The following is a 13,006-nucleotide window of genomic DNA, read 5'->3' on the forward strand; positions in this document are numbered from 1 at the left end:
TTAACCTCCTTTCGTCTTATTCGTGGCCGGAGAGGGTATTATTAGAAAAGGTTTTTTTTTATGGTTGACTTGAGAATAGAGTTCGCGCGAGCATGTTTGAAAGTCTTCTCCTGCACCACTGTCTTCCTTTTATAAATTCAAAATTAATTTAGAAAATGAGATTTTTTAGTGGATATTGCCCATTAACTTTTTTTTTTTTTGGTAAACAAGTAACTCTTTTTTTTCTTGTAACTTGATTGCCCAAGTAACTTATTTACAGCTCGAAATGACCCCAAACTTTAGGTTAGATTCCTGAATCAACCCTGACTTTCTTAAATGAATCAGTATATCCAGTATTTCTTTCCTAATTTCCTACCATTTGTTAATCTATATGAACATAATAAAATCATGAAATATATTTGTGAAAAGAGTTAATTTTTCGTAGATATATATTAATTTTTTTAGACAAATTAAGTTGAAAATCTATGATGACACGTGAAATTACTAGTCAAAAACAAAGACGAAAAATACATCTCTTTTTCTAATATCTAAAATTTTGCTGGATTTAAAATGAAAATAAATTGATACAATAGTATTTTCGTGCTTAAGGTTCGCCACTACTCACTTACTTTCCACGGACGTGCCTACAAATTGTCGTCAACGGATAAAATACTACCGAGTAGCTAACCATTTGATCACAATTCATTTTTCACTAACACAGATTAATCATCTTGAAAAAAACTTGACATTTTTATGAATAGTTCAAAACTGTTTTGTTTTTTATAATTTAGTCTTAGAATGGTGTATAAACGAATTTTGTATAAACCTGACTTTAGCTTCTTTCTTTTAACAGTCTCCCAACCACGATTGAACAAGCTTTAGCTGTACATCGAAGACGGAGACATCGAACCACGATTTACAACAGGACAAAGATGAGCTTGCTCTTGTATTCAAGACAATAATACAATGAAGAAGACGTGGTCTTATTTTTATTTTATTTTTTTTGTAACTGAGGCTTTTTTATATTAAAATGCAAAAGGAATAAAAGTTTACAAGCACAATGCTTAAGTTCAGGGCGTAGCTCAATACTAGAGACACACATATTATAAGAACCCAATTCTGAAGCCCAAGTAGTCATAGCCCAAGGTAGTTTAACGATGGCGGAATAGGTGAAGAGTCGTGGGAGAGAGGCATGAGGAGGGAGTTTGTCGATGATAGAGAAGTTGGTCTGCATGTTAGATCCATCCTTGCAGCATCGCAGACGATAGGGCAGGGTTTTGATTCTCTGAAGCTCTGGACTCTGTTTCTGATTTGGGGGATCAATAACTGACAAATTCTAGTTTGGGATCAAAGAAAGTTATGTTTTATTGATTAGAAGCTTGGTTTTATATACCAAGTTAAGTAAAGCACATAGGAAATATAAAATAACTTATCTAGAATAGGAAAATCATATTAGAGTCTATCTAAATCTATTCCGTATAATTCCTAGATAACTAGGAATCATACTCCAATACCCTCCCTCAAGTTGGAGCATGAATATTATTAATGCCTAACTTGAGAAGAATGAATCAAACTCCCTGCGTCCCAAAGCTTTGGTAAAGATGTCTGCAAGCTGATCGTATGTTGACACATGAATTGTTTTGATAACTCCTTTGATTATCTCATCTCGAACAAATTGACAAATGATTCCCATATGCTTCGTCTTCTTATGTAGTACTGGATTGGCACTTATGTGTAAGCTGATTTATTATCACAACAGACCGTCATTGGCTCCTGATGCGAGACACCATTTCTCGGAGAAGCTCCTTCAACCAGATCAGTTCCTGTGTTATTGCTTTCATCAATCGCACGGAACTCTGCTTCTGTTGATGATAAAGAAACAGCATCTTGTTTTGTAGTCTTCAAGCAATGGGAGAAGTCCCAAACTAATTATCCAGCCGGTTAGAGACCGATGAGAAGTAGGGCATGCTCCCCAGTCTGCATCACACCAGCCGTATGGAAAACGTAGCATTGGCCCTGAGTAGAATACCTTGTCCAACAGTCCCTTTTAGATAGCGAACAGTTTTTCAAAGCAGCAGACCAATGTTCTTCTCTTGGTTGTTGCATAAATTGTGATAAGATATGTACGGAGTAAGCGAGATCAGGACGGGTCGCAAGTAGATATATAAGGCGACCAGTAAGACGTCTATAACGCTCTGGATCCGTAAGAAAATCACTTTGAGATGACCCTAGTTTATGATTTGATCCATAGGTGACCCAGCTGGTCTACATCCGAGCAACCACACTCTGTTATTATTTCTAGTATATATTTCCGCTGGCAAAGATAGATACCTTGGGGACTCCCGGGCTACTTCAAGCCAAGAAAAGTATTTGAGTATACCTAGATCCTTCATATGGAAGCACGTGGATAGGTATGCTTTAAATGAATCGACTTCAGAACTGGAATTGCCGGAGATAATAAGATCATCCACATACACCCAAAATCATGAGAGAAATTTTGTCCTTCGTATAGATGAACAAGGAATGTCAGAGTGGGTCTGAGAAAACCCATACTTTACTAGAGCATCTGCAAGTTTTGCGAACCAACATCTCGGAGCTTATTGAGACCGTAGAGTGATTTTCGCAATCTACACACACGCGTGTCATTAGGATTTGAGAAACCTAGAGGAACCTTGATATAAACTTCTTCCTGAGATCGCCATGGAGAAACGCATTGTGAACATCCATTTGATGGATCGCATGATTATTCTTTGCGGCAAGATCCGAAACAAACGAACTGTTATCATCTTCGCCACCGGGGAAAACGTTTCTGTATAGTCTAAGCCTTCTTTTTGATTGTTGCCTAAGACTACCAGCCGAGACTTGTGTCTTTCGATTGTTCCATCCGCTCGAAGTTTGATTGTATGAACCCATTTGGTTCCTAGAGCCTTTTTATCTTGTGGTAACTCCTGAAGATCCCACGTATGTTGTTTTCAAGAGCATCCATTTCGGATTTCATAGAGTCTCTCCAAACCTTATGTTTCATTGCTTCTTTGAAACTTCTAGGTTCAATATTGCTTGCCAGTGCCATGAGATAGCTGCAATGTTTAGGAGTAATACGATCATATGATAAATAGTTAGATAGAGGAAACAACGAACCTGAGGATAGCTGAGGTGTAGATGATGGCAGAGAGGGAGTGAGAGTAGGGATTGTAGTAACCGTTTGATCACGAAATCGTGATATCGAGTTGAAGGAATGCGTGTCCTATGACCACGACCAAGAGCTCTGTTTCTCTGTGTTTTCTATAACCTCTGTTCCTATATCCTCTGTTTTTCTTATCCTCTGTTTCTGTAATGTCGACCTCTTCGGTCTGATTTTCTAAAGCGTTGGGGTATTTTCCTGAATAGGTAGTGAGACGATCACCTCGTCAGTATCTGATGCGGTTATTATATGCGGAGAAGTAGTCTCCGTTGGAGTCGTTGATGCTTTGTCATCATAAGGAAATACATCTTCCTGGAAGTGACATCTCTAGAGATGAAACAGTTTTCTTGTTCAAGATCAAACAGCTTCCATCCCTAGTACCCAAGGATACCAATAAGAATACATCGTCGACTACGTGGTGTGAACTTATCGCCTTTGGTATTCTTGTTGTGAGCATAGGCTAAACAACCAAGAACACGGAGTGAGAGATCGTAGGAGGTTGACCATGAAGAAGCTCAAACGGAGTCTTATCTTTAAGAAGTGATGATGGTGTTCGATTGATTAGGTGTGCCGCTGTTAGAACACATTCCTCCCATAGACCAATCGGTAAGCTTGCCTGAAATCTCAAAGCTCGTGCGACATTAAGTATATGCCTGTGTTTTCGTTCAGCACGTCCATTCTGCTGCGGAGTATGTACACACGAGGTTTCATGGATAATTCCTTGTTCTCTAAGGAATTTGTGAGACAGGTAAACTCGGTCCCTTTATCGCTCCGCAATGTTTTGATCTTCTTACCAAACTGTCTTTCGATCAAAGCCATGAAATCTTTAAGCTGTTGAGCCACAAAGGTCTTGTCCGTAAAATTATAACCATAGGCTCGGGAAAAATCATCAACGATGGTGAGGAAGTAACGAGAACCGCAGAATGTTGTTGTTCGATACATACCCCAAAGATCACAATGAATTAATCAAAAATCTCTTTTGCATTATTATTGCTATCTGGAAAACTTTGACGAGTTTGTTTAGCTCGAAAACAAATATCACAACTCTTGATCAGATTTAAATTTTCTGAAGTAGAAACTATTCCGTGATACGAGTAGACGGATGGCCAAGACGACGATGCCATAAAACTGAATCTTCTACAGTAGTCTGCAGTGACGTCAAGGTTTCGATCCCTCGAAAACGGTACAATCCCTCTCCCTCTCTTTCACCCGCACCAATCAGCATCCTCGAGGTACGGTCCTGCAATATCAAAGTTTATCAGTTACTTGTCCAACAAAGAATTATCTGTGACAGTTGACCGAGGAGATGAGATTAATATGAAATCCAGCTACATAATACACATTGTGAATGTGTAATGTGCTTGTTAGTTGAACTGTTCCTTGCTTAGAAGCCATTGCTTCTGAGCCTGCGGGCAACAGAACCGGTATGGGGTGTGATATCACGAGTGTTTGTCATTATACCGATGCAACCTGTCATATGGTGTGTTGCACCGGTATCCATGATCCAAACACACTCATCTTTCTTACCCTTTAGATGCTCGTTTTGAGCTTTTCCTTTATTGATTAACTTGTGAACAATACTCCATTGCTCGTCAGTAATACCAGTGAGTCCCATCGATCAGCATCGGTGATGGTTATTTCGCTTGAACCTTTGACGTCCCTGTTTTAGCGACTGTAGCTGTATTTGCTTTTGGTTGATGATTTATGTTGTGCACTGTGATTAGGACCTCTGTTCTTTGGTCTGTCTTCCCACCATTCAGGAAACCCGATAATAGTAAACCACCCTGAGGCTTCATGTCCTGTCGACCACACGCCGTGCATTGTCGGAAGGATCTTTGTTCCCTGGTCTCGTATGTTCGGTTTAGGTGATGAACGAGCCTGAGATGAGAAGCCCATAACTGGTGTATCCGTTGTGATGCTGGAACGAATTATCTCGTTCTGTGACAACCGTCTGGTAGACACTATCAAGGTCTGGAAGAGGAGTTATGGCGCATATCTGTGATCGTATGATGCCGTGTGTAGCATCATCGAGTCCTGAGAGAAAGTCATGAACCGTAGAGTTTCTATTTCTTGTCTCTGGCCGATTTAGATCACATTCGCACTTGCCACAACTACATTGTTTGGAACTCATGCAATCTGCAATTCCATCCCAGATTTTCGTTAGACGACCAAAGTATTCATCTATCGAAGTACCATTCTGTTTGCAATTTGCAAGAGAGTTTCGTAGTTGCTGAAGACGTGCTCCACTTTTGATAGAGTAACGTTTTTTGATGATATCCCATAAATCTTTAGCGATTTCACGGGTAGAGATAGATGATCGAATTTTTGGTTCAATCGTTTGTTTTATCCACCCTACAATCAGATGATGTTTGCTATCCAATCTTCTAAGTAGGTTTAATCGGCTGCCGGTTTTGGTAGACTGCCGTCAAGGAAACCAAACTTCTTCCGTGAGCTAAGAGCCATACGGAAGTTGATGCCCATTCATCGTAATTCAATCCATTAAGGAGTGGTTGAGATATAACAGCTCCTGGGATTATCATTAGATGAAAGATCATAAGGAGTGATTGTTTGTATTGATGTCGCCTGCGGTGATCGCCATTTGTTGAACGCCGAAGGTTTGATTGCTCGTTGTTTCAAATTCTGAAACGATGAGTTAATAAGGAAGATTTGTGTTTTTGCGATTTTGCAAAACACGATTTAATATGAATGGAGAGCTTCTTATTCAAGTTTCTGAATAAAAAGTTTTTTGAAAATATTCGTGAATGGTCTGCGATTTGCAAGACAATACGAGATTAAGAATATTTTTGATGTGTTTATATTTGTTCTTGCTCTGATACCATGACAAATTCTAGTTTGGGATCAAAGAAATTTTGTTTTTATTGATTAGAAGCTTGGTTTATATACCAAGTTAAGTAAAGCAACAATAGGAAATCATAAAATAACTTATCTAGAATAGGAAAATCATATTAGAGTCTATCTAAATCTATTCCTATAATTCCTAAGATAACTAGGAATCATACTCCAATAATAACAGAGAAGATCACATCAATGGTTTTGAAAAAAAGTGTGAAGCCTGGCGTTTCTCTCGCTCCAAGTCCAGTAGATCACTGACTGCCAGACTAGAAGGGTGAGGAGTCTTCGCGGTCGTTGGGCCTTCTGATGAGGAAGAGAGCACATCTTGTATAGTGTTGAATCCCAGTTCTGAGCGGAGTGATACACAGCTTTCCTGCCGCCAATGACCACAATCAAAGCTATAATTGCAGATATGGAAGAGATGGTCTCGTGATTCTGGTGCGGAGTTGCAGAGAAGGCAAAGAGGAGGGACAGTCAATCCCCAAGAGATGAGTCTATCCTAGTTGGACATCGATCCAGCACTACAAGCCATAGAAGGAAGTTATGTCGAGGGATACCGTATTGTGACCAAACGGTTGTAGACCAGTTGACCTCAGCTATTACTCCTCTCAAGTAAGAATAAACTTCTCCTGTCTTGAATGTTGTTTGAGACCCGTCCATTTATCTCCCATTCATAGCAATCTTCATTTTCAGTGAAAGAGATAGTGGTGGTACATGAGTAGTTGGAGCTGAGTGCCGGACCTGGGGGCATGGATTCGCCATCCTCCATTCCTATAGAGAGACGAGAGTGTAGCCTAGGGGGATGCGCAATAAGGGGATGCGCAATAAGACGTGGTCTTATTGCGCATGAAGCAAGAGGTTTATAAGCCAAATTTTGTTACCAAACATACTTGGGAGAGATAAGATCGATGATCAAGCCTAAAGTGTCTTGAGCAAAGGGTATATGGTTCAGTCGTGACACTCCCAAGTTCGCGTTCAACGCATGGGTGATAGTTCTCTCGGCAGACTCAAATGTATAAATATATTTATTTTCATTTTTATTTCTGAACAAAAAGGTATTTATTTAATACTATTGAAATGGTATTGTTTTTTTACACAAGTTAAACTGTTATGCAAGAACATATATTTTCATAGACATTGTGATATTAAAAATTACCTTAGCACAAATAAGATATCAAATAAATCCAAAGGGTATCATTTATTCGGTAATTCAAAACATAGAATCTAGACAACTAATATATAATGATTTCAATTATTGTTGCGATTTCAATTATAAACTAGGTGGTTGTGATCGCGAATTCGTGGAAAAAAGTTATAAAATTTAATTTAATATAATTTTTATGTTTTTGGCATGCTATAATATATATTTCAAAATTAAATGTGAATCATTTGGTAGATATTTTTTAAATAAACAAATTTCTATTTTTATTTATTTTGATTATTTGATTACTTTTTAAAAGTATAAGTATGATATTTTGTAATATTTAATTGGATTTTTTATCAACAATCATATGTAGCCGATTAAGATTTTTGTCCATTAAAATAAATCCTCATTTTTTTAACATTCCGTCCATAACACAAACATATATATTATATATATATATATAGTTTAATAGGTTTGTAGATCAATTTTTTTCGTATAAATTGTTTTATATTAAAATCCAAAAAATGAATTCATGTGACGAATAAATCCACGATTACAACTAAAGTATAAACACACAAAAATTATTAAGAAGGAATATACTATATATATGTATGGGACCTTGTGGTCAAGTGGTAAGAAAAGGATTTTGAACGCCAACACGTTTCAGGTTCTAGCCATCTGTTGCATTAAAATAAGTCACATTACTAGACATCCACGTGGATATGAGCCATTGGTTTCGATCTATTTGAATACCAAGATAAAGAATCATCCATATGTTTGCATCTTTCCAGTCCTCGACCCTTCCATATGCTCTAAATTTTGAATGTTCAATAAACGTAAAATATTTGAACGCTTCTTTTTAAATCATATGTTTCAAATTAAAATTTTTTTATTGAATGTGTTTGACAACAAATTTGTCATAAAATTAAAGATGTATTTTTATTCATAATATTTTTTGGTTATTTGGCAACTGATGTAAGTTGGTTTGTGGCTCTTTGCCATTGATTCTGATTTTATAACATCTTTATATTTATTTTGGTAACGTAAACTGATATAAAAAGTTCCAGTTATGTAAATTTAATGTATTTGTTTGCAATAATCTAGCCATTTCTTACAAAAATGATTTAAATTTCTATAATCAGAAAATATTCAGATATATTAAACTTTTTTACTTTTTGTTTGAAATGATATATTTGGCTCTAAGTTTTGAATGTTAAAAAATGTAAAATATTTGAACGCGCTTTTTAAATCAGATATTTCAAGTTAAACTTTTATTATTGAATGTATTTGACAACAAATCTGTCATAAATTTAAAACATATATTTATATTTATAATATTGTTTTGATTGTTTGACAACTGATGTAAATTGGTTTTTATTTTTGAGATTTTTGGAAAAAGTTTTTGAAAATGATGAATTTGTGAAAAATAATATTTTGTGATTAATCCTTTTTTATAACATCTTTATAACTTATTATAAAGTAATTTATACGTTTATAAAATAACTTAGAAAACTTTTACAAATTTTAAATCTTATAAATAATATCACAGAAAATTAATATATCCTTTTTTTCTTGTAAATGTAAATGACATTTCAGTAGAATAGCTATAGTTGAAAGGCAAATCTCATAAAATGATTTTTTTTCAGTTTTTGTCAGAAATATTGCAATAAAAAAGAAAACTCTACAAAAAATATATTTATTAATCAGTAAAACACTAAATTATCCTACATCTTAAACTCCAAACTCTGATCTGTTTGTGTCTTAGCATACATATAGATATATAGGTTCCCGATGTCTTACCGAGATTACTATCCCCTAAAACTAAACCCTAAATCCAAATGTATAAATATTTTTTTCATTTTTTTTTTCTAAACAACAAGGTATTTCTTTAATATTATTGAAATGTTATTGTTTTATTACATAAGTTTAACTATTTTCTTTCTTTTTCCCGAATAAGTTTAATTATTTCTAAGTGTTATGCAAGAACATATATTTTCATAGACAGTGTGAATAATAAAAATTATCATAGCACAAAGAAGATATCAAATAAAATCCAAAGGGTATTAGTCAATAATTCAAACATAGAATCTAGACAACTGATACATAATGATGTCAATTATTGTTACAATTTCAATTATAAATATCTACAGATACCTTTTTGACTAAAGGGACTGCAAACACTTGTAACAGCAAGTATGAATGTATCAGCAAAAAAAAACAGCAAGAATGGATGTTTTTTTAATATCAAACCATATGATCATTAGATTACATTTACCTATCATATCGGAATACGTATATAGAAATACATATCTCGAAATGCCAACATAAAGTTATACGGAAAACAAGATGCCAAAACCAGACAATGACCAAGGAAATTACGAAACAAGATGGTTGTATATGAAGCTGGGGGCGATACTACGAAGCAGATAAACATTTCACGATGCAAGTGGTCGTCACCAGAACCAATAACGAGGAACATCACCCCCTCAAAATAGAGATATTTTGTAAATATCGTAATAGTATTGTGTTATTCTGTACTCTATCTTTTACAAGTAGAAACTTCCACCGATGGCATCTTGACACATGTCTACTTACCGACTAGGTCAATCATTTAGATTCCGTGTTATAGTTTTTAATTATTTTCTAGAAGATTTTCTTTTATTATAGAAAATATAATTGGATTATATTCGTAATATAATTATGATAGTAATAAATCTGAACTTTTTTTTTCTAAAAGCTAAACATAATTTTCTATCTGCTTTTTGATTTACATGTTTTACCAGTTAAACAATTTGTCAGTAAGACTATTTTTCAATGTAAAATTACTGTTTTATTTTCGAATTTATAGCTTTGGTTAAATTGGACAAACTGTGGAAATTTTAAACTAAATCTCATGAAATCCCAACCGATAGTTAACACTATTTTAATTAGTATATATCACACGTTTAAAAACTAATTAAAGATGTTTATTATGCTTTTTTTTTGTCAAACTTCAAAATGCTAATTTTGACTTAATAAACCAAAAAAGAAAGCAAAAGTTAATAATGGGTCAACGGCCATAATTGAGGTAGTCGTTTTTGGAGAGTGAATGACAATTTCGAAGTTACTTCTTTTCTCTCACCCTTCGTCCTTCCTTCTATATAAACCTTCCTCTCCTCGTCCTCTTTTCTCATCTCCTCAAGCCATTTCAAAATCAAATCTAGTTTGAGAGAGATAACACAGACGAAACCAAGCTTCTTCCATCTCGTTGCCGCAGATCAAACTTTCCTATTCCTCGGATAAACCTCTCTTTCTGCGGCTGCGAAACAGAGGAACAAACCTCACAAACCAACAAAAAAGTTTCAACCTTTATCTTGTCTGTTCTATCTCTCTCTCTCTTCCAAGAATGGCTCGTTCTCTCGTCTCTACGTTAAGTTCGTATCTGCTTTCGTCTCTCAAAAACTCTCAAATGCAATCTTCCGGTAAGTTCGCCTCTATTTTTTTTTTCTGTTTGGCTCTGTTTTTCTCTTACAATTTGTTTCTAAACTGTGTCGTTTTGTAATTCTTGTTTAACAGACGTGGTTATGCGGCTACGGCGGCGCAGCCGAGCAGTGGAAAAGGTAGAGCCGTTGTTCCGGCGGTGATGAAGAAGGGAGTGGAAGAATCGAACAAGAAGATTTCCTGGATTCCTGATCCCAAAACCGGTTATTACAGACCGGAAACCGGTTCCAACGAGATTGACCCAGCGGAGCTACGAGCAGCTCTCTTAAACAAAAAGCAGTGATTGATTAATTTAGAAGATGGTCTTTTTGATTAATTATTTGATGTTTATTTTAGTGTCTTGAGGGGAGATTAAAGGAAGAAGGTAAGATCTGATGCAGTGAAACCTATTTTCATCTGCTACGTGCGATTCAGTAATAAATGTATAGAGAAGCCTTTTGGTTTCTCTATGTTGGTAACATATGGATCGTTGGATGTATGATGTATCCAATATAGTTTTCTAAAAATCATCTATTTATCATCAATTTTGCAACTCCTTAATCTAACTTAACATAAAAATGCATCACTTCTTTCTAAAGAAAGAAGAATTATAATGTAAGCCCAACAAAAAACTTAATCTCGAGCTTGGATGGTGCAAAGATATGTATGGCATCAACACTATTACTGTAAATTGTAGTGCAACAAATAACTTGATCTCGAACTTGGATGGTGCAAGGATATGTTTGGCATCAACACTTTATTACTGTCAATTGTAGTAGACTCGATTATTACATATGTGTGTGTTTCCAACTTATCTGAACCACGTGAGAGATTAACATATATAAATCATGGGTGAATTTGTGAAATGACCGAGTTTGAAAAAAAAAAGTAAGTGCAGAAAACACTAATTTTGACATAATGTATTATCTAACAATTGTGTTTCATTTTCATCGGTTTTACTTTTGATTCATAACAAGTTGTCGGTGCTTAAAGACGTAGAGATAACGTTGACAAAATCCAAGTGTGGCCAATAACTAATGCAAACTGTCACCAACAAAAGAAAGATAATACAACCACATCACATACATAATAACCACAAACATTTCATTAGTTCTACTTCATATCACCAAAATGATATAGAATATTAATTATACATCAACCCTTAAATCTAGATATTAAAACTTATCTCAATCTGAAACTAATCTCTAAACACTAAACCTTAAACCCTAATCATTAAACCCTAAATTCAAATATAAACCATAAACATAAATATAAACCTAAATCTAACTCCAACTTTTAAATATTAAACCCTAAATGGATCACTAAACCCAAACTCAAATGTAAACTATATTATATATTTATAATTTTAAATGAAATTAAAATCTGAAAAATATATAATATTTTGTGATATTAAGCTATACTATATAAAGATGTAAATATCATACTAACTCTAAACTAAACCCAACCCCTAATTACTAAACTCTAAACCTAGCCACTAAATCCTAAACCCAAATCCAAATCTAGCCACTAAATGCTAACCCAAATCCTAAACCTAGCCACTAAATCCTAAACCAAACTTTAAACCCAACCCCTAATATTTCAAGTACTAGACTATACATACATAGTATGAACATTGTGTAAAATAGTATACAAATGTTTATTCTATTTATATTAGTTGAGCATCATATGTAAAATAGTAAGAGAAGAAATAAAAGTACTTGTTGATGAAAAAGACGTTCTTGAACTAGACATGACCCTAACATTGTCAAACATTTGAATGAAACTAATTTTATATTACGAGCAATCAGAGAAAAGGACATAGAAGAGAAATATCAAATTTGAAGACATGACATATAAACTCTAAACTCTAGTTTGAGAAGAAAATTACTAAACCCTAAACCTTAATCACTAAACCGTAAACCCAAATATAAACCCTAAACTCTAAACTCTACCACTTACTTAAATACTAAAACCCTAGACAAACCCCTAGTTACTAAATCTAAACCCAAATAACTAAAGTATAAACCCAAACAAAATATATATAATATGTTGTCAATTTTCTCAATGTACACGACATAGTATGGAACCTCTATAAATAGTATAGAAGTACTGGTACACTCCTTTTACATTTGCCAAATGACCAAGTTTGAGAATGAAATTACTAAACCGTAAACACTAATCAACTCAAATATAAACCCAAAACCCTAAACTATAAACCCAAATCTCAAAATCTAATGCAAACCTCAACTTCACCACCATTCTTCTAAATAATTGATTTTGATTTTTAAACTAGAATTGGTAATAATGAATATTCCAAATAATCAAATTTGTTCAACATTAAAAAAATAAATTTCATATTACAATCAATCACACAAAATGACAGTGAAAAT

At 34.6% G+C, this 13,006-nt stretch overlaps 1 pseudogene; it reads left to right on the top strand.

Moving 5' to 3' along the window:
* Positions 1–10,310: 10,310 nt before the first annotated feature.
* Positions 10,311–11,161, top strand: LOC106423282 (annotated as a pseudogene).
* Positions 11,162–13,006: the final 1,845 nt, after the last annotated feature.

The sequence above is a fragment of the Brassica napus genome, unplaced genomic scaffold (assembly GCF_020379485.1).
Source record: "Brassica napus cultivar Da-Ae unplaced genomic scaffold, Da-Ae ScsIHWf_2442;HRSCAF=3153, whole genome shotgun sequence".
In the NCBI taxonomy this organism is placed as follows: Eukaryota; Viridiplantae; Streptophyta; class Magnoliopsida; order Brassicales; family Brassicaceae; genus Brassica; species Brassica napus.